Genomic DNA, 25,954 nt, shown 5'->3' on the forward strand with positions numbered 1-25,954 from the left:
ATTATACATTTTGATACAAATAGACATAATAGTATTACATTACATTTCATTTTCATTGTTTCATATTTTTACACATACCTTATATTACCGCCCTTCAGTTTCTAAACCTCCCTCTTGTTCTTTCATATATATATATATATATATATATATATATATATACACACACACAGACACACACACACAATTATTCTCCTCTTATTTCTATCTCTATTTTAAAACACCTCCCCCCGTATCACTGTAATATTCAAAGACGTTTCTTTTCTATTTCCCATCTTTCACCCTGTCTCCTTCCTAAGGGGAGGGGGAGGGAGAGCAGAAGGGAGGGAGAAACAAGATCACCCAACTGGTTTTGTCCCTAAACGCCCAATATCCCTGTTTCCAGCCTGTTGCCTTAAATATTCTGGCAATTCTCTGCACCACTGTGTTCAGTTCACAGATGAAGAAAAGCAACTGATGAGTTTTTGCTGCACTTAAGCACTCCACTTGCAAAAGGTCAGGAGAGGAACTTACAAATACTAGATATGCTAAGGCTATTCGTGCTTTTAAACTTTGCTGTTGGAGACACGTGAGAATAGTGCATATAACCAAGGAAACAAAGAAATATATTCTTACACAAATAAACACTGAGTGTTTACTTGAGACAAAAGTGGCCAGGCTCAAATTATCCTATTCTGGATATATGTGGAGACTGAACACTTTGGGGGGGGGAACCCTGTAATAATCAGAATTGTGAAAGAAAGGTGGGAGGAAGATGACAAGCAACAAGATGGATTGATACAGTTACTGTGGTGATGAATGCACCATTGAAAGACCTGTAAAACCAGGTTAGTGACAGATTGATTTGGAAAAAAATATGTAATTGCTACAAGCCAACACCAAATTGATTATACATAATCAATCAAGCGATTAAAGAGAGAGTTTGTATGCATATACCCTGTTTTCCCCAAAATAAGACCTCCACGGATAATAAGCCCAATCGGGCTTTTGAGTGCATGTGGTAAAATAAGCCCTCCCCGAAAATACTACAACACAGCAACAGCCATGAGGTGACCACACTTGTTGCCTCCTGGATCTCAAAAATAATTTATTTATTTGTTAAATTTCTAGGCCGCCCAATCCCGGTGGACTCTGGGCGGCCTAGTAAGACTTCCCCGAAAATAAGGCCAAGCACTTATTTCGTGGGGTCAAAAGAAAATAAGACCCTGTCTTATTTTCGGGGAAACACAGTAGGAAAAGATAACACAAACGTTCTGATTCTTGATTATTGTTTGTTGTCAAGAGAGGAAGAATAAAATCAAAGGATCCTAGCCCTGGGCCCAGACTGGAAAAGGATCACAGCCATTTTGGTTTTTGAGAAATGCTGCGTAAAGCTGTAAGAAATTAAAAAACATAAACTAAACTTTTAAAAAATGTAGGACATTATAATGTAGACTCAGTCCAATTGGTTACTGGACAGGCAAACCCAGTGTGGCTGCTGTCTCCACGATCATAGGATAATTATTCACACACCTCAGTATTCTCCTAGTTGATTTTTCAAACTTGGCAATATTAAGATGTGTGGACTTCAACTCCAAGAATTCCCCAGTCAGCAATGAGGAAGTTCAGGGAATTATGGGGAACTGGGAGATTCTAGGAGCTGAAGTCTGCACATTTTGACATTGCCAAGTTTGAAAAATATTGTAGATGATTATATACTGGTCTCTCATAAATGATATTTTTTAATACTTAATACTTAATACCTTGCCTTTTTTATTCACTTCAAGATAAAAAATAATGCAAAATGTTGCAAATCTTCACTAAGGACACATTAATATTCAGGTAGTTTTCAAGTTATGACTGTAATAGAGCCTGCCATCATGGTCATAACTTGTGACAGTCATACAATATCATGGGACTAACCTGCTTTTACAATCTTCATTGCAGTGGTCATTACGCGAATGTAACAATTGTAAAGCAGCTGCTGTGGTCGTTAAATAAATGTCCTGGTCATTAAGCAAGCCAACAGCTTCTAGTTTAGCTGAAAACCGAAAGTAAATGCCAGTTTTGACAAAACCATCGAAAAATACATCATGTGACCGGAGGATGGGGCAAATGGCTGTAAATGCAGCCCAGTTGCTAAGCATCCAAAGTTGGTGACCAAAGTACAGTTACACAACTATACACTGTACAGTTACACAATCCCCAACCAAATCACAAGTATCCTCTCCTCAGGTAGGTCTGTCAGAAATTTGGGTGGATCCTAAATCAAGGATTACTGGCTTTCAACTCCAGATACTAGAATAGACAGAAGACAAACAAATCCACTTTATTACTCTACATCTTTTCAGCGGTATCCTGAAATCTCTTTGCTTTCATAGAGGAAATATGTGGGGCAGAGGGCAAAAAACTGAGACACATCAGTTTCTGGTGCCAGAGGCAGAAAAGCCAAAACAGGAGTGATCTGGAATCCGGAAATAGGTCAGGACCCATGACAATGTTTGCATTTGCCCTACCTGTTGTTTTAATGGGGGAGGGAGAGGAGGAGACTGTTGCCATTCAAAGCAGTTATTGGATCAAGTTTCTTTGAATAAACTAAAGGAAGCTCAAACGGGGGGAGGGGGAATAATCTTACATGGCATTGAAAAGAAAAAAACCGGCTGGCTTATATTCAGGTTAAATAGGTCATTTAGTGTTTATAGAGTGCAGTAGCACTACCACAGGGGACATGGTGGCTCAGTGGCTAAGAATCTGAGCTTGTCAATAAAAAAGGTCAGCAGTTCGGTGGTTCGAATCCCTAGTGCCGCATAAGGGGTCAGCTCCCGCTAGTTGTCCCAGCTTCTGCCAACCTAGCTGTTCGAAAGCATGTAAAAATGCAAATAGAAAAATAGGGACCAACTTTGGTGGGAAGGTAATAGCGATCCATGCACCTTTGGCATTGAGTCATGCCATCCACATGACCACGGAGAAATCTTTGGACAGTGCTGGCTTTTCGGCTTTGAAACGGAGATGAGCACTGCCCCCTAGAGTCGGGAACGACTAGCACATATGTGTGAGGGGTACCTTTACCTTTATAGAAGTACTACCCTGTTTCCCTAAAAATAAGACCTCCCTGGATAATAAGCCCAATTGGGCTTTTGAGCATATGTGCTAAAATAAACCCTTACCCGAAAATAAGACCTGTCCAAAAATATTGCATCACAGCAGCAGCCATGAGGTGACCACACTTGCCACCTCTGCACTTAAAAAATAATAAGACCTCCCCAGAAATAAGGCCAAGTGCTTATTTCGGGGTTCAAAAGAAAATAAGACACTGTCTTATTTTCGGGAAAACATGTTACTATAGAATATTGTTCTAAACAAGGGAATAGAAAGTATAGCTAGTCAAATGTGTGTGCTTTTTTTGTTTTAATCAGTACATTTCTTTTACAAGGGTCATGCAGGATCCTCAGTTTAACACACAACTATCCTGAGCTTTGACAAATGCACAGTGATGTGTTCATTATTAAACTCTGCATGGATCTCGGAGCCTTCTGATATTTTCTTAGAACAACTCCACACTTTGATAACATATTAACATTGTGTGACATGCAACTGCAACTTACCATTCCAAAATTCTCATTCCTCCCCACCCACACCCCGCCAGTTTTTGTGGATTTCCAATTCATCTTTTTTCCAATACAATTTCCATATATATATATATATATATATATATATATATATATATATATATATATATATATATATATATATATATATATATATATATATATATATATATATATATATATATATATATATATATATATATATATATATATATATTTCAGCTGCTTGTTCTGCATAGTTTATCAGGAGAAAAATATATCTGTCATAGCACATTGCTGCTCATTCTCACTCACATAATAAGCTGCATCTTTGCTGGCTTAGACTATGTTGCTATTTTCATTTAACCAGAGTCAATAATTCCTTGACTGTTGCACTGAAAATACAATCATTTTTTTAATCAGAATAGTGTATTCAGCATACCTCAAATTACTGATGTTACTTCCTCCAATTTTAAACACTCATATTTTTTCCAATCTAACCAATCTATAGAGAATAAGGTAGATGACCTTGACAAACACAGGTGAGATCCATCACCAAAGCAATAAGGGGGGGAGGACATATCTCAGTTTGTTAGTCAGAGAAGACTGCCCCCAGACTCCTTCTGGCTTTTTTGCACCATAGATTAATACGGCTGTCCTCCTACATTAATACAATAAAACAATGAGTATCCTTTAAGGCAGTGTTGGTGAATCTTTTTGGCACCAAGTGCCGAAATGGAAGTGCGTGTGTGTGCCAGAAACTGGAAGAGTAGCCACCCGGTGCGTATGCATGCAGTGGGAAGATGATATTCCAGTTTCCGGCACATGCATGCTCACCAACCAGCTGGTCATCTGGTTTCTGGCGTGCATGCATGCCAGTGTGCCAATGTGCATGCACATGCCAGAAACCGGAAAATCATTTTCCCGGGGCACGCATGCACACCGGGTGGCTGCTCTTCTGGTTTCCAGTGCTCCTATGTGTGTGAAGACCAGCTGGCAAGCGCACCGGAACCTGGAAGAGCAACAAGCAATGGCTCGGGTGTCCAGAGAGCTGGCTCTGCGTGCCACTTCCAACATGTGTACCATAGGTTCGCCATCACGGCTTTAAGGTATCTTGCATGTTTGTATATTTACTCTACAAAATTTCAATATACTTCTTCTTTCTATGATTGATCGTTTAGCATACTAATCTGAAGTTGGAATCTCCTTCTGAATTTGTGGAAGTCTTTTTTTCCCATGTTTGTTTCCATCTTTGGTATCTTTACTGATATTGTTATACTATTGCTCCATATAAGCAGCTCTTTGAAATAATTTGTCAAGTTCCTCCCAAAATTCTTTATTTTTATGGAGCCATGGTGGCGCAGTGGATGGAATGCAGTTGACTCAGCCTTCCATCCTTCTGAGGTTGGTAAAATGAGGATCCAGATTGTTGGGGGCAATATGCTGGCTCTTTAAACTGCTTCAAGATGGCTGTAAAGGCACTGTGAAGTGGTATATAAATCTTATTGCTATTGCTATTTTCCTGGCTTTGGCTTCTCTTCTCTTCCTGGCAATTTCCACAATCTCTTGTTTTAATACCCAATTTGGTTTCTTCATTTTTTTGGCCATTGGCAGTTTGTTTGTTTTCACCTTCATTGTTAACAACAACTTTTTCATACCATATTTTCTTGCATTTCCTATCAATGAGAGTCAACACTTCAAAGTAATTCCTGATTTTTTTGAAAATGGTGTTTGTGGGTGTGTGTGTTCAAGATCATATTGTGGACACTGGGTAATTGTTTTTTCCCATTGTAGTTCAATTTGGAACTTGCACATTATGTGTTCCAGAATCAAACTGTGGCCGTATCTATCTTGTTAAAATGGAGCACTTCCATTCCTTGTCATAAGTCATATTGTCAGCTTGATTTCTGGGTGCTCCATCTGATGATATCCATGTATACAGGCATCATTTCCTTTGCTTCAAGACACGTTAACAAAGTAGCCATTAGACAATGGAATATGCTTTCTGTACACATTACACAAACATTTCTAATAATCCTCCTGAAATCTGTAGGCTTCAAGTTATAAAATACAGAGACTATATTGCTTTGTTTTGTGGTATGTGGACTTTGTTCACACTTTGGCGGTTTCATACCTTAGCTTGCTAAGTGCTGCTTTCAAACTGCTAAATGCAGACATGAATTCTTTAACTGTCTATTAGGAAGGAAAAGGAGCTTCAAGCAAATAGTCTGATAAGTGTATTTTTGTTACCACATTTATGGGCTTTGCTGAAATGAATCATACTGGCTGTTGCTATTTCTCAGGCTTTTGTGGTCATCTGTGCATACAGAATATGGGGGGGAGGGGAACTGAGCTTTAAAATTTGCTTTGTTTTCAATGATAATTTTTTTTAAAAAAATTCATTAAAAACAAAAATGGATCAGCTTCTCTGTAGTTCAACCTGCTTACATCGCAACCTGTTTCTGTGGCCTTAAGGTAAAAAACAAAGAACAAGAACATTCTTTTAAAGATTCCAGAACATTCAAGGTGTTCAGTTACATTCCATTAAAACTCTGCCAATTCAGAACGTTCCAAAGAAGTATTCTGAACCTTGTCTCCCAAGCTTGAAATAATGTTAGCATATTTCATGTACATTCTTATAAATCATACATTTTACCTCTCAGTTCTGTATCTATTCCTAAATGAAAGCTAATGCTTTTTAGCTTCTAAGCTAATTTATGTTTGTATCCTGCACTTATTTAGGGGAAAAGAAAACAAGAATTCCAAATAAAACTGAGATAGCAATCCTGTTTTATTTATTAATAAGTGGAATTAGATTAGATTGTTCCAACCATTCTCTGGCTCAGGAAAAAGAAGTGTGGCATACTAATTTATACTATTAAATGTAAGGAGAGAACACTTTGTGCAGATCCAGAATAATATCTCTGTACTTGATGTCAATGCATTGGTTTATCCTTAAAAAAAAAAAAAGACAACGAAGAAAGGAACAACTGAATTAGAATTACTTTTTAAAAAAAATCAGGCTTGCTATCATGCATTTATACATTAGATTTAGAACAATGATAAGGAGGATTCCGGCCTCTTAAAATATTTCTTTTCTATTAGGAAAGTACTCCATATTCTCTCATGACTCATGGGAATACATATAGTTTTTTAAAAATTTCTGTTAAGATATTTAGGTTCATTGACCAATCTGTGTATCAATGTACCCATGTACCTTTCAAACCCACCTTTCCCATTTGAAAACAGTGCAAATATTTTCTAAACAAATAATACATAAACAAATAATACCACAAATACCATATTCTCAATTAAGGGCATCTAATTCAGATGCTGCTGAATTATAGCCCCAGTTTATCTCATGACTGGCCATGCACTGGAGCTGCTAAGAAATAAATTCACCGGCATCTAAGTAGCCACAGATTCTCCAGCTCTGATATATATTGGTCCTTCGGTGCACTAGGAACAACTACTTAAATTTCAGCATGGAGTTGAATATGCCATTGCTCTGTGCTGAAAATTACTTTCAGCTTACTTTCAGAGGGTGGGGGGGAATCCACACTTTTTTTCTTTCACACCTACGCTAAACCTGTAGGTTTTTTTCCTCCAGCAAGAAGTAACCTTAGTAACAGTTGTGAAAAATGCCTAAGGTACGGAGCAGCCATTACAGCACAGAACTATCTTCCCACTGCAATCCTAAAAATATCTAATATTCTAGGCAGATCAAGCCTCACCAGTAGTCACTCTGAACACTGGCAAGGGAAAATAGGCAGCAGAGATTGAAGAGCTTTCCAAAGCGAGGCAAGAAGACTCTAAACTGAAAGCAGGGGTAACTTAAAGAAGCCAGCAGAGGCAGGAGGCCAAAAAATTGTTAACAGCAGAGTAAGACTATAAAGGAAGAATAAAAAAATATCTGCATCTAATCTTCAGAAGAATTTACACAGAAAAATGCACAAAGCAAGGAGGATCAAAGAGAATTAACATTCAGTAATAATGGGATGAAAGAAGTGACAGACAGCCTCGCATAATTGGGTAGGATGGTCCCACCTGGTTTTGACAAAGAGTAAAAAGAATCAAGAAGATGACAAGAATGCTGTTCAAAGTGAGGGAGTGAGTGAGTGAGTGAGTGAGAGTGAGTGAGTGAGTGAGTGAGTGAGTGAGTGAGTGAGAGAGAGAGAGAGAGAGAGAGAGAGAGAGAGAGAGAGAGAGAGTGAGTGAGTGAGAGAGAGAACACTCGAAGTATAATAGAGTAGCAGAACAAAATCTGCAGGACTTGTAAAAATTTTGCTGTTGTTCCTAGCATTCTATAGGGCAGTGATGGTAAACCTTTTCAGCACCGAGTGCTCAAACCAGAATGCACATGCATGCGCGTGCAATGTGCACGTGCCAGAAACCTGAGGACCAGTTGGCCAGTGCCTGTTTTTTTGTTGTTTTGGCTGTTTGTTTGGCTGTTTTGTGGGACGTTTTCAAACTGTTTTCAGGCTGTTTTTGGCGTGGAAAACGGCCTGAGAAGGCCTGAAAAATGTTTTTGGGGCCGTTTTCAGGCCATTTACCAGCGCTCCAAGACTAGCAAAGACCCACTAGCCAATGCGCAAGAGCATGCCGGAAACCAGAAGAGCAGCTGGCGACAGCATGCGTGCCCACAGAGAGGCTCTGTGTGCCACCTGTGGCACACATGCCATAGGTTCGTCATCACAGCTATAGGGCCACAATTTCTTGGCTGGTAGCCTCAGTTTGCTACTGAATGGCTAGTCCTAAGAATCAGCTAGAGTAGATTTATCAATGAACTTTTCTTAATTCATTTGAAAAAATAATATATTCAAAACATAAATCAAAGACCATAACTATGGTAGTGTTGAAAAGCTTAAAAAATGACAGTATCAATTTCCTGCTATGTGCATTATGTCTATTAAGCTAGCTCTATTTTCAGGGGTGTTTTTTTTTTTAATTGCTTATTTAGCCAAAAGAAAAGTGCAATTTGTTTCAAAATATGTCCTGTATCCTTTGTACTGACTTGCCAACTATAAGGCAAGATAAATGGAATAAAAATCGATTTGCTTGATTTTATAAATCACTATGAAATTTGCTTTGGTGCTATGCAAAAGAATGGATAAAGCAGTGTATTCTTTCTTTTCCTTGTGAAACCTCAGGGTTGAAGAACTACAATCAACACCTGCTGCAAGGCAAGAACATGGCAAGTCCTAGGGTATAAAGAAGGCATTGAGAGAGGCTGGATTTAGAAAGCCTAAGTATGTGGAAAAACATATCAAGCTATGTGTTTGCATGAGACAGAACATGACGATTACATCACCTTGTCTAACTGTCCATATATAATCATAGATAGATATCTAAACAGGAGGAAGATGTGTTGGATATGTTCACCATCTTGAGTTATTTGTAAAAATAATAAAGATGGGATATTGAAAAGATCTGTTGAAAAGATCTGTGATGTTGAGGTAATCTAGCTGCATTGGTTGCCAATTGGCTTCCAGATCTAATTCAGTTTTAGTTAGTTTTAACCTTTAAAACCTTTCAAGCCATGGGACTGGGCCATTTGAGGGACTACCTCTCCCTGATCCCATCAGCCCATCCGATTTGATTGAGCAGAAAGTGTACGCTGCAGGATCTATATTTGGGGGTGGTGATGTCCTAGGGGATGTTCCTTCTCTGCCAGAGTGCTCTCTTATGGAACATTCTTTCCCTCAAAATTAGACTGGCTCCATCCTTTTTCACATACTGGAAGCCCCTCAAGATCAGGTTATCTTATCAGGCATGATGCTCCCAGGAATAGGAAGTTACTACCCACCCCTCTCTTAGGAAAATGAAATAATAAAAAGGGCAGAATATTTCCCCTAAAAGGAAGGCAGAAACTCACCCTCCCACTCCACTTTTGTCAATGGGCCATTAAGACCTGAGCCACTCTATTCTACATAACAAAGATTTACCTCCTTCAAGCAGAGCCACAGTAGGAATTGCCCAAAGCCCTCTCCCCATCTCACCACATGGCACCTGGGAAGATTACATCAGCCAGCAAGACTCAACTAAGCCTGGGAGACAGCCAGCCACAAAGTTAGCTAAGACCATGCCCTCCATCCCGGGGACCACCAATCAGAATAACCGTTGGCTTACCTGAATGGTCGTTCTCTAGGCGCTGCGGGAGTGTCCAAGCATGAGTTAACTTCAGCTTGCTGCCTGAGGACTGAGTTTAACATATTTTTGTAGCTCCGCCTCTTGCTCCACTGAGAGGCTCAGTTTTTAAAAAACCAAAGAGAGTCCAAAAAGGTCGTAGATGGAGATGCAAAAAAAACCCACTGGAGAACAGAACCCCGTGGGCACTTATTCGGGTGGGGTTGGACACTTCCGCAGTGCCTAGATAACGACCAGTCAGGTAAGCCAACTGTCATTCTCCTAGGCGCTGTTTGGAGTGTCCAAGCACGGGACATGCCAACGCTATGTCATCCCAGGGTGGGAAGAAGAATTGTCCAAGCCCACAGGAGTCGCGATGACCTGCTGCAGAACTCTTCTCCCAAAGGACGCCTCAGCGGAGGCAAAGACCTCAAGTCTGTAATTTTTAACGAATGGGTATGGACTGGACCACGTAGCGACTTGACATATCTCCTCAATGGATGCTTGTGTGGCCCATACAGCCAAAGTTGCGGCACTCCTCGTTGAGTGCTCTGTGATGCGAAGAGGGACCGGTCTGGCCTGCTGTTCATAGGCTAACTTGATGCAAGCTTGTATCTAGCGACCTATGGTGGAAGAGGTAACCTTCCTGCCCCTCCGATTTGCGGAAGGGAGCCGTCCGTTTCATGTAAATATGGACCGCTCGACGGACATCAAGTTTATGCCACTGTCGTTCTCTTGGGTGTCTGGGGCTCGGGCAAAAGTCTAGGAGAACAATTTCCTCTGACCTGTGAAAAACAGTGTTTATTTTTGGCACAAAAGCCGGGTCCAATCTGAAGACTACTCTGTCCGAATGCACAATACAAAGGTCACCCCTGACCGAGAGGACGGCCATCTCGGATATCCTGCGAGCCGAGGTGATGACAACCAGAAAGGCCATCTTGAGGGTTAGATGTCTGAGGCCAACAGTCCAAAGCGGTTCAAAGGGAGGCACTGACAGGACTTGTAGCACGACCGACAAGTCCCAGGTCGGGTATCTGTGGATAACAGGAGGACAGAGATTGGTAGCCCCCTTGAGGAAGCTATAGATCTGTGGATGTTTGGTAAGTGGCAATAGAGAGTCCGTGGACAGGATGGTGGCCAGAGCCGCTCTCTGGTGCCGGATGGTGTTAGGAGCGACACCTTTGTCCAAACCCTCCTGTAGGAAGTCCAGGACAAGTCCCAGGTCGGGTATCTGTGGATGACAGGAGGACAGAGATTGGTAGCCCACTTGAGGAAGCTACGGATCTGTGGATGTTTGGTAAGCGGCAATAGAGAGTCCGTGGACAGGATGGTGGCCAGAGCTGCCGTCTGGTGCTGGAGGGTGTTAGGAGTGAGACCTTGTCCAAACCCTCCTGCAGGAAGTCCAGGACCTGCGGAATGGTGGCAGAAGAGGTCACAATACAATGAGTGTCACACCAGCAAGAGAAGGAAGTAGCTTCGTAGGTTCTGACAATGGAGGGACGCCTGGAGGCCTGTATGGTGCAAATGACCTTGTTGGAGAACTTGCTGAGCCTCAGGATGTCCCCCTCAAGTGCCAGACAGCCAGCTGCAGCCACTGGGGCTCCGGATGAAGAACGGCCCCCTGGCTGAGGGAGATCTGATCTTGAGGTATGCGCCAAGGTTGACTAACTGACAAACTGACCAGATCGGCGAACCAGGACTTCTGGGCCAGTGAGGAGCTACCAGAAGCACCTCCGCCCCCTCTGACAGGATCTTCCTCATCACCATGGGAATCAGAGGCAGAAACGCGAACAGGAGTCCTGGTGGCCATGGCGACCGAAAAGCGTCTGTCCCCTCCGCACCGGGGCAGTGGAACCTGGTGAAGTACCGGGGAAGCTGAGTGTTGGCTCGGGTCATGAACACATTGACCTTTGGGAGACTGAACCTCTGCGTCAGCTGGTGGAATAAAGCTGGATGAAGACGCCACTCCGAGCTCTGGATGGTGGTCCTGCTCAACCAGTCCGCCGTCACGTTGTCCTCCCCCGAAATGTGATCTGCCCGGAGGGAGGTCAGGAACCTTTCTGCCCAGCAGCTTAGCGCCTCCGCTTCTGACATCAGGGCCAGAGATCGCGTGCCGCCCTGATGGTTGATATGTGCCTTTGTGGCGATGTTGTCTGTTAGGATCAGCACATCGTGCCCCTCGATCTGACTGCGGAAATGGCGCATGGCTAGTCCGGCAGCCCGGAGCTCCAGGCAGTTGATGTTGTGGGCGAGCTCCGCCTGTGACCACCGGCCCTGGACCACCTGAGTCTGGTGGTGAACGCCCCAGCCGAAGAGGCTGGCATCCGTTGTTATGACCAGGCGCTCCGGTTCCTTGAAGCAGCAGCCTTTCAGAAGAGCGTCCGTCTGCCACCACCTGAGGGATCATAGAACCTTCGGAGGTAGACGCACCCTCCTCCTGGAGTTGCTGGCCTTGTGCCTCTGGAGCAGCAGCAGAAACCACTGGAGCTCTTGCGTATGCAGTCGTGCCCACAGAACCACTGAAATGCATGACACAAGTTTCCCCAGCATCTGGGAGAGGGAAACTACCGATGCCGACCCCACCGACCTGATGGACCTCACCAGAGACCTGATGCTGTCTACTCTCTCCTGCGTGAAGAAGACCTTGCAGTCCCTGGAATCGATCACCATGCCGAAGTGTTGAATTCTGCAGGTCGGGTTCAGATGGCTCTTGGCGAGATTGACCAAGAACCCGTGTATTTGGAGGACCCGGATGGTGGTGTCCAGGTCTCTCTGGGCCTGCCCCCTGGACGACAAGTGTATGAGGATGTCGTCCAGGTAGCATTCCAGTCGTACCGGGATAGATCGTAGATGTGCAGCGATGGGGGCTAGCAGCTTGGTGAAGGTCCGAGGGGCCGATGAGAGCCTGAAGTGGAGGGCCCTGTACTGGAAGTGCTGGTTGGCAAACTGGAACCTCAGGAACTTGCAATGCGCTGGGTGGATCGGAACATGCAGATACGCCTCCTTCAGATCTATTGAGGTCAAGAGGTCGTCCTGTCTGACACAGCCCAGGATGGTCTGAAGGGATTGCATCTTGAAGCGCTTGTATGCCAGATGCCTGTTGAGTTTCTTGAGGTCCAGTATTGCTCTCACCCCTGGAGGATTTGGGGACCAGAAACAGGATGGAGTAGAAACCCCTGCCCTCCTGGTCCTCGGGAACCTTCTCTATAGCTGATATCTATAACAAGTGATCATCTATCTCTGCCCTCATGAGCTGGAACTTGTGGGGCAACCTGGGGGTGGGGCAACGGACAAAGGTCCTTGGAGGGAAGGAAAGGAATTCCAGGGTCAATCCGTGACGGACCGTGTTCAGAATCCAGGTGTCCGTTGTGGTCCCCTCCCACTAGTTGGCATAAAGCTGGAGATGGCCGCCAATTGGAGGGTCCCAGTGACGGTCACTATGACTTCCGGAAGGGACGGTTGGAATTCCCCCCCGCGGAATGGTTTGCGGAAGCCCTGCTGCCTGTTCCTATCCCTGTAGGAAGATTTATCCTGGGAGCAGTCCTGGGACTGAGGGTAGGACCGATGGTTTCCCCCGCCCCCCGAGGAGGCAGAAGGCTCAGGGCTTAAAAGGAACCACGGCAAAAGGGCTGCCCCTTGCAGTCTGGCTTCTTGGTGACTGGAGGCAGAATCTTGCGCTTCTCCTTGGCTCCATTAGAAAGGGGTCCAAGGCCTCCCCAAACAATTTCCCTCCCTTAAATGGAGCGGAAGCTAGCTTCCACTTGGCTTTGACGTCCACCTGCCAATGGCGAAGCCATAGGAGGCGGCGTGAAGTTACGTTGGAGGCAAGGGCTCTAGAAGAGAACCTGGTGGCGGAAAGACAGGCGTCGGCAGAATATTCTACAGCCGCTATTATTTTATTAATGTCCTGTCTAGCCCTGGTGTCCCCTGCAGGGAGGCCGGCTAATAACTTACGTAACCAGAACAGGGCCGCTCTGCCAAAATATGAGGAAGATGCAGAAGCCTTCATGGCCTTGTGGGTCTTATGGGAGACTGACTCTGCCCTCTTGTCTTCTGCCTTCAAGCCCTCCAGTAAATCAGTTGGAACGGCAGAATTAGACGTGAGGGAGACAATAGGATCATCTACCTAGGGAAGCTTAAGCAGCTCCTCCAGAGGGCCCTCCATAGAATAGAGCTTCTTGTCTGTACCACTAGGATTGGCCATGAAGCCCGGCTGGGCCCACTGACGCTGAATGATGTCTAGAAACAGCTGAGGGGCTGGGACCAGATCCAGAGGAGGGGAAGCCTCCTTAAACAGACCCGCACCTGGGTCCTGGGGCCCAATGGTTTCCTTGGAACCCTGAGCTGAAGGGACCTTCTCTGCTGGAGCCGGCAGACTCATCTGGGGTGCTGCTGCCCTAGCCTTGGTCAGGATAGCCTTAAACATTGGGGGGGGGGGGGTGAAGAGACCCAAAGAGGCAGGCGCCTCGGGGCAGAATTCTTATCCTCTGAGAGGTCTGGGGAGTCTTGCTCCGCCTCCTCCCCCTCGGATACCTCACTGATCCCAGTAGGGGCCAGGGAAGCCTCCCTAACTGGGGGCTCCTGAGGCAGAGTGGCACGAGTCTTGTTGGAACTGCCAGAACCCCTGGGGGCAGTAGAGGCAATAGCAGTGGCAAAGGGCAGTTTTGAGGCCAACTGCTGAATCCCATCCAAAATACCCTGAGAGATTGCATGTGCCACCACATCCTGCATGGATTTGGACAATTGGGACTCCCGGGCCTGAGGCAGGATCAGCTCAGCTTCAGAGGGAGCTAAGGATTCCTCCCCAGCAAGGGAGTCACCATCATCAAGGGAGTCCTCAACCAGAGAGTGGCAGGGGGACCCCATGGAGGCCCTAGAAGGATTGGGGGAAAACCCAAAATCCTCCTCAGCAGGCAAGGAGAGGGAGACCCCTGGCTGGGAAGTGGGAAGGGAAGGCCCTGCCTCAACCTCCCTGGAATTGGGGCCTGCCTGCCTGTTGCTGCTGTGCAGCCTGGGCCTTTTGAAATTGCTTTTCAAGTGCCTTCTGGCGTCTTTCAGCAAGTTTCTCATCTGCCTTAGAGGCCTTGCTGACTCTGGGTCGCTTCTCTTTGGTTGGACACCCCACCCCATCACCTTTGGCAGCAGGATTGGGCCTGCTGCGTTTGGAAGTGGTGGGCCCAGCTTGCTATTCCACGCTGTTCCATCTTCTGACTTAGAAAGAGCGATAGCTGTAGAAGTGGTCAGAAGAAGCAATCTCTTGGTGAGAGGAAGAGCCTTGCAGGAGTCAGGCCAGATGGTAATCGAAGGCTCTAGGTAAGTGGAGCTGGGATAATTGCCCCGGCTGAGGAAAGGCCGGAAGCTTGCAGACCTGCGCTTTAACAAGGGAGAATGGCCGGATTGCAGCCAGAAAAGCCCCTGCAGCCACTTGGAATAATCCAGGGGAGAGGAGAGCCTGCCTGGCAACCCAGAGCTAGGCCCCTTCATTAAGCGCTCTCCGCGGTGATCCGCTAGTGAGAGGCTGCACGGCAATGGCCAGAGGCTCTGAGGAAAAGCGCGCCAAATTTAGATTCAAAATGGTGGCCGCAACGCGCGCGCGCCTGGAGCAACACCGGAGGAAGCAGAAGAGCCTAATGCTCCGTGCTGGGGACCCTATATACCTATCCGTCCCCTGGGCTCGTCAGCGGCCGCCGACGAGCCTCCCCACGGCAACTAGGAGCTTTTAACGAAGAGAAAACAGCCTCGCTCCAGGAAGCCTGCCTTGTGCCAAACAGCTGATTTTAAAGATAACCGAAGCCAGACTGGAACTGAAGAGAAAGTAAAGGGGAACAAAGATCTAATCTAGCTAACAACACTGAAAATAAAAATTCTAGGAGCTACTCTAAACTGAATAGGGGAACCAGCTTGCTGCACAAGGACTGGATCTCCCCAAAATGCGTCCTGTAGGGTGACTGAGTTTTTTAAAACTGGGCATCTCAGGGGAGCAAGAGGCGGAGCTACAAAAATATGTTAAACTCAGTCCTCGGGCAGCAAGCTGAAGTTACCCCATGCTTGGACATGGGGTATACAAGGAGAATACATTTCTTACACAGGAACAGGAAGCTCCAAGGTGGGGCCCAAGAGAAGAAATAAAACCCCAGGGACTCTTATCATCACTGCCCTTTTTCTTCAAGATCTTCAATGCATGTGATCCCCCTTTTCCCCAGGACCTCAAGCCATGTCGTCCTTGTCCACAATTAAAACCATCTTTTCTTTCTCCCCACTTGGAACTGAATCCAGAAGAACATTTCTTCCAACTCATGTTTAGTTGGCTCCATAGTTGAGGTAGCCTTTTTATTCTCACTTTGCCCAGGGTTTGTGTATTGTTTTTATAACATTTTTTAACCTGAACTTTGTATTTTCTATATTATTATTTTTATCTTATTTTTATGTGCTGAGTTCAATTGTATGTTGCCCAGAGTCATGTTCTGTGAGATAGTCAGCTCTACAAATTTGATTAATAAATAACTATTATGGCTAATAAAATCCAGAGGACTGGAAGAAAGAGGAATCCAAAATCCCATATTCTACTCCATCAAAGTTGATCTGACTGACTGTGACTTCTTCTGTTATTAAACTAAAACTTTTAAAAATCTCCCTAAACTTTACACAAGTTTTTCTAAGTAGTGTCCACTGAGTTTGCTCCAGAGCTGCATAAAACATTCCCAGTTCTTTAACAGAGGACAAGCCTCTTTGTAACACAGTGAGACTGTCTAAATTTTACTTAATGTAGAGCAATTAGTGGGAAAGCATTTGCTATTATGTGAGATCATGCAGATTACACAATGGTGCTCTGGGGCCTGAAAAGATTACCAGTCCTTGCTATAAACAGGTCCTTCAGATCCCCCAAATCCCAAAGGATGTTAACAATACTTCTGATGCTTAAAGGTTTTCACACAGATGGTTTGTCTCTCCCTTCTGCCCATGATCAGAGGAGTCTCACCACAATCCAGATTTCTGTACTTGTGGGAGAAGAGAAATTATGGGCTTAGCATGTGGTCAGAGCCACAACAAAAAGAGTCTAAATTAAGTGGTTATGACACAGCCTTCTACTTTTACCTTTAGATGGTTGGTCAAAAGTCAGGTACCCGTATGGTATACATTTTTTATTTGGTTTGCTGCTCTTCGTAGCAAGATTATGGCATTGGATTTCCCCACAGAAAAATTCCATTCCTCAAATCAAAATTCATGAGCAGAGGTCCAGTTATCTAATTTTCATTCCACCAGCTAAAACAGCCAGCTCCATTTGGCAACAAATGCTTCTGGAGAGGCACCTGTGGCATTTACTCAGCCATTGCTCAAACGGCCCATACCTCACCCCACTTTGCAAACATCAAGAAAAGACCTTGAGAAATCAGAGCAGACCAAAAGAGGAAGGGGGATGCTCCCCCCAACATTTGTTAAGCTAACTCCCCTGCTTCCCACTTTACAAAAGAACCCTTTCAACTCCAGAAGCTTCATTTCATTTCATTTCATTTCATTTTAATTTATTTGTATGCCGCCCTTTTCCCTAAGGGGACTCAGGGCGGCTCACAACTCAAAGGGAGGGAAAAACAAAGTTACAGAAAACATAAAACCATACATAGTTAAAAAAAAGCACAACAGTCATACCATTCGAAGTGGGGCAGTGAGTCTTTAGCCCCAGGCCTGTCGGAACAGCCAGGTTTTAAGGGCTGTGCGGAAGGCCTGGAGGCTGAATCTGTATCCACCCCCAGGACAGACTACAGGAACACTTCACCTGGGCAAGCTGTAAGTACTGTGACATCACCTTTACCTTTGCTTCAAGTAAGGTCTGAGTGCTATACAAGAAAAAGTAAACACAGCTGAACATCTATATTTGATAGGTAAACATCCTGAAGTCAAGTTTGACTCCTGATGACTCTATGGAAACAACCATTAAGTTTCTTGGTAACAATATGGAAGCTGGAGATTGTCTTCTTCCAACAACCAACATACAGTCTCAAATCCTAACCAAGCACTGATTCTGCTATCCAGAGAAGGCCAATCTGGAGATACCATCTGATATCATGTGTGTTTTAGTTTTTCCCAAATTTTTATAACCAATTTGCTTAAAGGATAGGAATTTAAATTCCAAAGCAATGATGATTTTTTACTCAACAAGATGATTCAAAGACTCCAAAAGCTTTTAATCTGGGTTAATTTATTCACACAGGCTACTACAATCATCTGTAACAGTGCATGCACATAAACCAATTTTAAAGTGCATATGGATGGACATATTTTCACTGAAAAAAAATCTATCCTGACTTAAGACTTAAAATTACAGCAGTATGCACCAATGTTCATAAATTTGTTTAACATATTTTTTGCACCTTGGCAAAAGATAACAAGTCACTTAACTTTTGAAACTTAAATGTTTAACTATAGCTTTCTGCCTTGACACGAAGGATATAACTATGCATTTTTAAGATTCACAGAAATCTATCACATAATTTGCATCTTATTCACACACTAAAAGATGACACTTGTAAAAGTACTTAAATAAAGTGTGAATATTGACAAAGTATCTTCGGAAGAATTGTAAACCATTCAGACTGCAAGATGAAGAGAGTGTCAATTTGGAATAATCTAAAACTAAAAATGGAGATTGTTCTAAATATGAAGAAATATTGGGAAGTTTACTTTAAAAAAACTACAAGCAATTTGATTATTCTTGTGCAATAATAAGAAGCCTGCTGCTCAAATATGAAAGTATATTATGATCAGGAAGAATTCCAGTGACTGATTGCAAAAGTAAAACCTTATTTATCCAGATTTTTATCTTGATTTGCCATACTGCTTACTCTGGAAGAACTTTTTTGTTTGTTTGGACAAAAATCTGCTATTTTTTTACCTAGTTCAGTTGTTCTCTTTTAAAAAGTGCCCTTAACTTGCCATCCTACTGGACCACAGTAGGGTTGTTATATATTTGGCCCATTCAAAGGTCATGACTGATCATTTATCAAAGTCTTATTAGCAACTACGAAAAAAACCCAACGAAGTATTTATTCTATTTGAAATGTAATGATATATGATATACATAATGCAAATACCATATAACCATATTGGCTGTTAACAAAAATCAATAGCCTAGGACCGGGATGGAGAACCTCTGGTACGTTTGCCACATGTGGCACGCAGAGCCATTTGTCAGGGCACGCGAGGCGTTGCCCTGTTAACTGACTTTAGTCTTTTTTTGAGGCAATTTTTCACCCTCCCCAGGCTCCAGAGGCTTCATGGGAGCCTGGGGAGGGTGAAAACAGCTTCCCCCACCCCTCTGGGCAAAAAACCATCCCTACAGGCAAACCGGAAGTTTGGGAACCTACCTCTGGTTTGCTTGTAGGGCCTGTTTAAGCCCTCCAGAGCCTTCAGGGGCCTTCCAGAGGCTTCCTTGAAGGCTCCGGAGGACGAAAAATGACCCTGAAGGCTCCAGAGGACTAAAACCAACCCTATGAGCAATCAGAAGTCCGTTCCCGGACTTCCGGATTGCCTGTAGGGCCGGATTTTGCGCTCCGGAGGCTTCAGGGAAGTTTAAATTTAGTTTTTTAGTTTAAATTCCAGAATTGGAAGCAGCATAGAACACACATCCAGGGGTGAGCTTCAAAACTGCAACAACTGGTTTGCTGTCCTGTTGCTGGGTGGGTGTGGCCATGGTGGGCATGGTCTAGTTGGCCTCCTGTACCACGGCAGGGGGGAGGTGATTTTCACCCTCCCCAAGCTTCCCAGGCTTTCCTTGAGCCTCCAGGAGGGCGAAAACTACTTCCCCTGGGCTCCAGAGGCCAGAAACAGGCCCGAGTCAGGACTTGCAGAACCTCCGGTAGGCCCGTTTTCCCCCCCTTCTTGAGTTTCCGCACCAGCCCTGCACTTACCAGGCATGATGAACGGGGCGTGTGGAGACTCCTGGGAGAGGAGGGGTGGGTGTGGTCAGCCAGGGGTGGCATATGGGGGTTCGCCAAACCGGGCAGAATCCTAGCTAGAGGATCACCCAAAGTCGTGTGAACCGCAAGCAGCCCACGCCTGCACACACCTCGGTTTTCACTCTCTCACATCCTCACCAAATATTCCCTGTCCCAGCTGTAAATCAATTTCTTGTATATAGATAAGCGTAAGGTCAATAACGCAATAAAAACAAAAGAAAATTAGAAATAGTAGCAGAAAGAATATCCTGAAGAGCTTCAGTAGTCAGGAGATTAAGTCATCGTAACAATGAAGGACAATATAGTACTTACTGACTGAATCACAGGTGTTTAACAAGCTTTGAAAAGTATAAAGGTAGTCATCCTCAATTTACAACCACATTTGACCCCAAATTTCTATTGCCAAGCAAGACAAGTGACTTTTACTTCATTTTACGACCTTTCTTGCCACAGTTAAATGAATCACTGCAGTTGTTAAATTAATAATACAGAAACTTAAGTGAACCTGGCTTCCACATTGACTTTGCTTGTCAGAAGGTTGCAAAAGTGGTCACATAACCCCAGGACACTGCAACTGGCATAAATATAGGGGCACTTGCCAACTGTCAGAATTTTAATCTCACGATTGATGATAAGCATGGGAAAAAACCACCCCTCATATATCATTTTTTTCAGTGCCACTATAGCTTTGTAGGGTCATTAAACAACTGTGAATGAAGGTAAATATACACGTCCCAGGAAAATGTTGCCAGATCCAACCTGAGTTCAGTCACCAGGATCAAAGGTTTGCTCTTTCAAGCTTTTGGGCTCATGCTGTAGCCTTTTGCCAGGGAACGTCTTTCTCCCTAGTGTCCCACTTAGACTTATATATCGCTTCACAATGCTTTATAGCCCTCTCTAAGCAGTTTGCAGAGTCAACATATATGAGTGAGAGGGGCAGTTTCTATATCTATATCTATATCTATCTATCTATCTATCTATCTATCTATCTATCTATCTATCTATCTATCTATCTATCTATCTATCATCTATTTATCTATTAATTATATGGCTATGTGTGTGTCTGTTTTCCAGCATAACTCTGGAACGCCTAGAGCAATTTCAACCAAACTTGGTACACAGATGACTTACTCTCTGGAAACAAATACTGTGGGGGTAAGACACCCCTAAAACTCCTCGGTGTGTGTGTTCTGTGAAGATACAGCCTATTGTGCCTTAAAATGGCTTCTATTGTACTGCTGTAAAATTGCTTCTACTGTACAGAGCAGTGGAGTTGCCATGGTAATGGATTCACAGTATTCCACAAGGAGGCTTATTCTGGTAAGGGGGAAAATCAAACATTAGAAATTACATTTGGTCCTGATAATTCCCCCTATAAATAAATACCCAGGCAACGCCGGGTTATTAGCTAGTTTGATATATAAATAAATAAACGAGGAAAAAACTGACTAAATACAAATATAACCTCCCATATTTCATTATAACTTTTTTTAATATAGGTCTGCATCAGGCACAGGAAAGGGAGACACAGAACTCTTGTATGTAAAAGGAGAGAAATTGACATTTTCATGATTCCCGCTTGTAACAGTAAATCAACTGTCACACTATATGTGTGACTTTGGAAGGTAAAAATTCGCAATGGACACTCAAGGAGGTGATTGGCTATGTGAAAGAGTAGTCGTTTCTCAAACCCCAAATAGAAGCAATCCTGATTGGAGCAACTCTATCCTACCAGGAAACATTATTTGAAAGCAAACTCTTCTTTGCAGAACAAACAAGAGCAATCCCTCCCACATTCACAGCCTCTTGTGAAATTTAGTATTTCCAGTAGAAAAAGAGGAAGGCAGCAGAATGATTCCAATCTTCAGTCTGGTGTGTTCTTCGTTTACTTTACTAATTCAACAGGAAGCTGAACTAGAAATGTGACATAACATGGAGTGCATTACATTTCATAGGAAGAGAGATATGACGCTCTCAAAGTGTTGGGCAGAAGAGACCATCTCTGACCCACCAAGCCTAGTATTCACTCATCTTTTCGTATTTCCATGCAGGGTGGATTTGATTTCAATCAAGTTGATTTAAATCATGATTTAAAAGGCTTGATTTAAATCAACTCGATTTAAATCGTAATTTTTAAAGAGCAATTGTCACCTCTGTCCTCCTCTCATCTGCTGTTGACTCACCAACAGTCCCAATATTGCAGAATGTATAGCCTCATACTACATAACTAAGCTCCATTTCTTGCCGAAAAAAATAAATTATTAATGTATCTTAAATAGAAAACTATCTTTAGACAGATTTTTACTCCAAAAGCATTTCATTAAAATAAATTTGATAAAACAAAAAAAATCTGATTTAAATCAAAAACATCCAATTTGAATTTTTAAAAAATCCTATTTTTTTATTTTTTTAAAAATGATTTTTATCCACCCCATTTCAATGTGAAGATTAGCTTAACAGAGGAGTCTGGGAAAATGGGGAGGGTTCAATAAATGCATTGACCAGATATATTTTTTTCCTTTTTAATTTAAATCTTCAAAAAGTTACTTATCTAATTTGAAAAAATGTGATTTATCAAATTTGAAAAAATGCAATGGCCATACCAGGAAATCAGGCAAGAAAATTATTGTTTCTTATGGCACTAAACTCCAACTCCAGGCTCAATTTCAAATCCTTCATTAAACACCACTATTACCACATTCAACAACTGTCATAATTTAAGCCAATTGCCTTTATCTTACACTTTCTCCAAATCAACAATATTCAATACCTTTTTTGTTGCTTTCATGTATTTCTCAGTGACCTGTGGAAAAGTGAATATCTGGGCCACACATCCCTTGCTTGGCATGAAGCCACATTACATTTCCTAAATTTTGCTGACTGTCTTGTCTCTTAGCTTTTCAATACAAATCCTGCTAAACTCTTTCCCTAGAGCACTTCCACCAATCCTTCTGTAATTTTTGCATTCACCCTTGCTACTATGACTTTCATATGGGAGAAAACCTTCTTCTGATTATCAGGCACAGATTGAGCCTCTAGATATAAACCTGTATTAATAAGCCACACTGGAACTCCAAGTCAAAAGTATTATTTGCTTCAGCTTTTACAAACTCTGCCAACAATCTCATCATTTTCAAACATTATCATATTTATGATTTCCTTCCCATCATTGTTTGATATAAAACTTAAACCAATTGTTTCAAATCTACTTTTTGATTACTATTCCCAGTTTAACACTTTTACTGAGTCATAAAAAGATACAAAATACAAAAGTAAATAGAAAAGCAATGGGGAGGAAGAGGGGGAAGTGAGGAAGGATAAGAAAAAAAGGAAAAAGAAGCAGTGACTTCCGACTCTCCCTGTTGCAGTAAAATAAGGCATTAGCATCAAATCAAAACTTTTTGCTTTTTGCTTTTTCATAATAATATGAACAAGCCATTTCTATAAATTTTTGATCACTATTCCCATTAACATTCCTATAATATTTATTTGAATATTCTCCCACTTCAGTTTTATTGCAAATAATTTATTTTTAATTAACTCTTCTTCTAGCTGGTTTAGCCATTAGAATCAGTCTCTATCTTCTGTGTTTTTAATGTTAACCGTTCCTTATTTTACCCCACTTGAGTACATTCTTTGCAACTACCTTTTTTCACTCTGATTTTTGTAGGAATCATTCCACTTTCTATGCTTTTCTTATTCATAGCCTCTTTCACTACAGTGCTGCATCTCATCCTTCTCTAATCCTATCATTCTTCCATCCATAAATAACAGATTCAATGATGCTTTTAGATTTATATTTTTCTCTTTTCTAAGCAGATTGTCACCAGTCATATTTTTATTCATTCTTGAATATCCAAATGAGTCCACACATTTTTTTCTACTCATCTTCTTCCTACCTATCATTTTGTGTTTATTACCTAGCATGATTTCCCACTCAGTCCCAATCAAGAATGTAGCACTATTTTTCCCCAAACCAAGTGCTGATTCCGTCTATTATCAGCATTTACTGAAATACAAGTTCAATTATTACCAATCTACAGAATCTTATTTTCCTAAGCCCATAAAATCTACTTGGCTCAAATCTTTGGGTTCTAATCTAGCACATATTTTAGATTTATATCTATTTTTACTTTAATTTCATTTTCTAATTTTAGCATTTAGATCTCTTATATTTAACATTCCATGTCCATTACCAGATCGATACTGACCTTCAACTGGCATCATAACTGGTTAATCAAGTTAATCAGTCAATTTCATACAATGCCTTGTAATAATACAAGGAGAAGCAATCATTTAAGATACCAACCTTAGTTACACTGCTGCTATATTCAGCATTTCTTGCTAAAACATGGGTAGCATCAATTAGATTAGTCACATTTTGGCATGTAGGCCAAAATGTACCAAATAACCCAACTCCACCCTAATCCCATTCGGCTGCTCCTGTAAACTGAATCAACCACTACTTTGCAAGACAAAATATTGTCCCCAACTCAACAGTACAAGCAGCACGCTGGCACACACACTCACTGCCAAAGGACACACAAAATAAGACCAAGCTAATTTATATCAGGCACGCTAAACTAATATCATCAGCAGAAAATAAGGCAAATCATCTAATATGCTTTAAATGCTAATAGAATTTACAGTCAAATAGAAAATAATTAAATAATTAAACATCCTAATTGAAATGCTATGTGGTAAAACATCAATTTCATCCATTTCTTAGAAGCTCTTCCCACCAACTACAACTCAAACATTAAGCTATACAGCAGCTTGTTTCATTTTCATTTTTAGCTGGTCACAGAAATGACAGCTACTAAGTCAACTAGGCTTTTAAAATCTGTTGGCTGAAAATCTAAAATGGAAGCCCAGGAAGTAAGAAACCCTGCTTCAAACAGCACTTGCAAACACATCAATACATCAATCTTTTGCAGAATATATACCCAACAAGAATGCTTTACCGCCCACCCAGCCTGTTTCACTTTTGACCATTATGTGGTTACAATCCACTTTCTTACTTCACACACATACACCCCACTGGTTTATTGACAGGTATGATAGAATTAGAATCTATTAAACTGGAAAAGCAATCAACTACCATAAAGATCACCCTGGCATCGGCTACTTAAGGCTCAAATAAGGTATCAGTCATGCTCAATAAGAATGCACCTGACTAATGCTGAGCAGACATACCTCACAGAGATGAAGTGAAAAAGCAGAATTTATAAAGCATTTTGAGTATTGCTGCAGAAATAGATGACTGTACACACATACAGCCTCAAAGTAATGTTCTTGAGAATACAACATTCTTGCTGGAAACTATCAGTATTTCTATAAGTGTAAGTAGAGTATCTCTTACCCTTTTAATTGTAAGCACTAACAATCCCCCGGTGCCATAAGGACAAAATGCTTTGTTTAACTGTTACCAGGTTTCACAACAAACCCATGATATATAGGAATGCTTTTGATTTCTCACAGCATATGCATAAAACATGCCTGCCTATAGCACAAGCATAAATTAAATGCAGCACCCTGCCAGCAAGCATACATATAGTATCAGCATAGATTTTTACCATCAGATGAAAGCAAGTAGGGCAATTTCTACCCTATTCAGCTAGCAGGGGAGTCTAGAGTAGTCATTAAGTTAACAGAAATAAATCCTGCATTAAAAAAGTATTCATCCTAGTACAGTAGAGATCCAAGCATCCACATTGTCAGATCTACAGAATTTTAAATTTTTCTTTCCGTCGTTCCAAAGCAAGAGTAGGGGAAATCATTAAAAGTTCTACTCGATTCACTCATCCAACTTTGCCCATTCATCCACTATCAAAATGCAGATGGGAGAGGCTATTATGCGTCTCTTTTAATGCCTGGACGCTTTCCCTCCTTCCCCAAGGGGGTCCTAACCACAGAAAATCTCACACTCGGTAAAAGCAGCCCCCCCCCCCAAAAAAAAGGTCACGGATCAGGGCTCGCTCTCTCTTGCCCACCCAGGTTGCGTCCTCTCTGCCTTCCTTTTCCAAACCAACTCGTGTCGCAAGTTGAGAAATAAAATAAAAAAAACCTCCCCCCCCCCCCAAAAAAAACCCCATTCCGATATTCAGCTTGCAGGAGGAGCTGCTACCGCATTGGGTACTCGACCATTTCCCCCCCCCCATCCCGCTCCCTCGAGTCAGAAAACTAACCAAGCCCTAACAAAAGAGGATTTTCTCCCCCCAACCCACTTTTTCTGGAATTCACCCCCCTCCCCCCGACGATGCCTTGAGGTACCCAGCAGGACAATTTCTCTAACCAACGGCCGACAGAACA

General features: G+C 42.6%; 1 protein-coding gene across 3 annotated transcripts in view; it reads right to left on the bottom strand.

The window, feature by feature from the left end:
* Nucleotides 1–25,954, bottom strand: part of RAB11FIP4 (RAB11 family interacting protein 4) — a 216,796-nt gene that overhangs the window by 35,301 nt on the left and 155,541 nt on the right. The gene's annotated exons all lie outside the window — the stretch shown is intronic.

This window comes from Thamnophis sirtalis, unplaced genomic scaffold (assembly GCF_051295495.1).
Source record: "Thamnophis sirtalis isolate CommonGarterSnake01/CBP01778 unplaced genomic scaffold, rThaSir2_p1.2 scaffold_3, whole genome shotgun sequence".
Taxonomy (NCBI): Eukaryota; Metazoa; Chordata; class Lepidosauria; order Squamata; family Natricidae; genus Thamnophis; species Thamnophis sirtalis.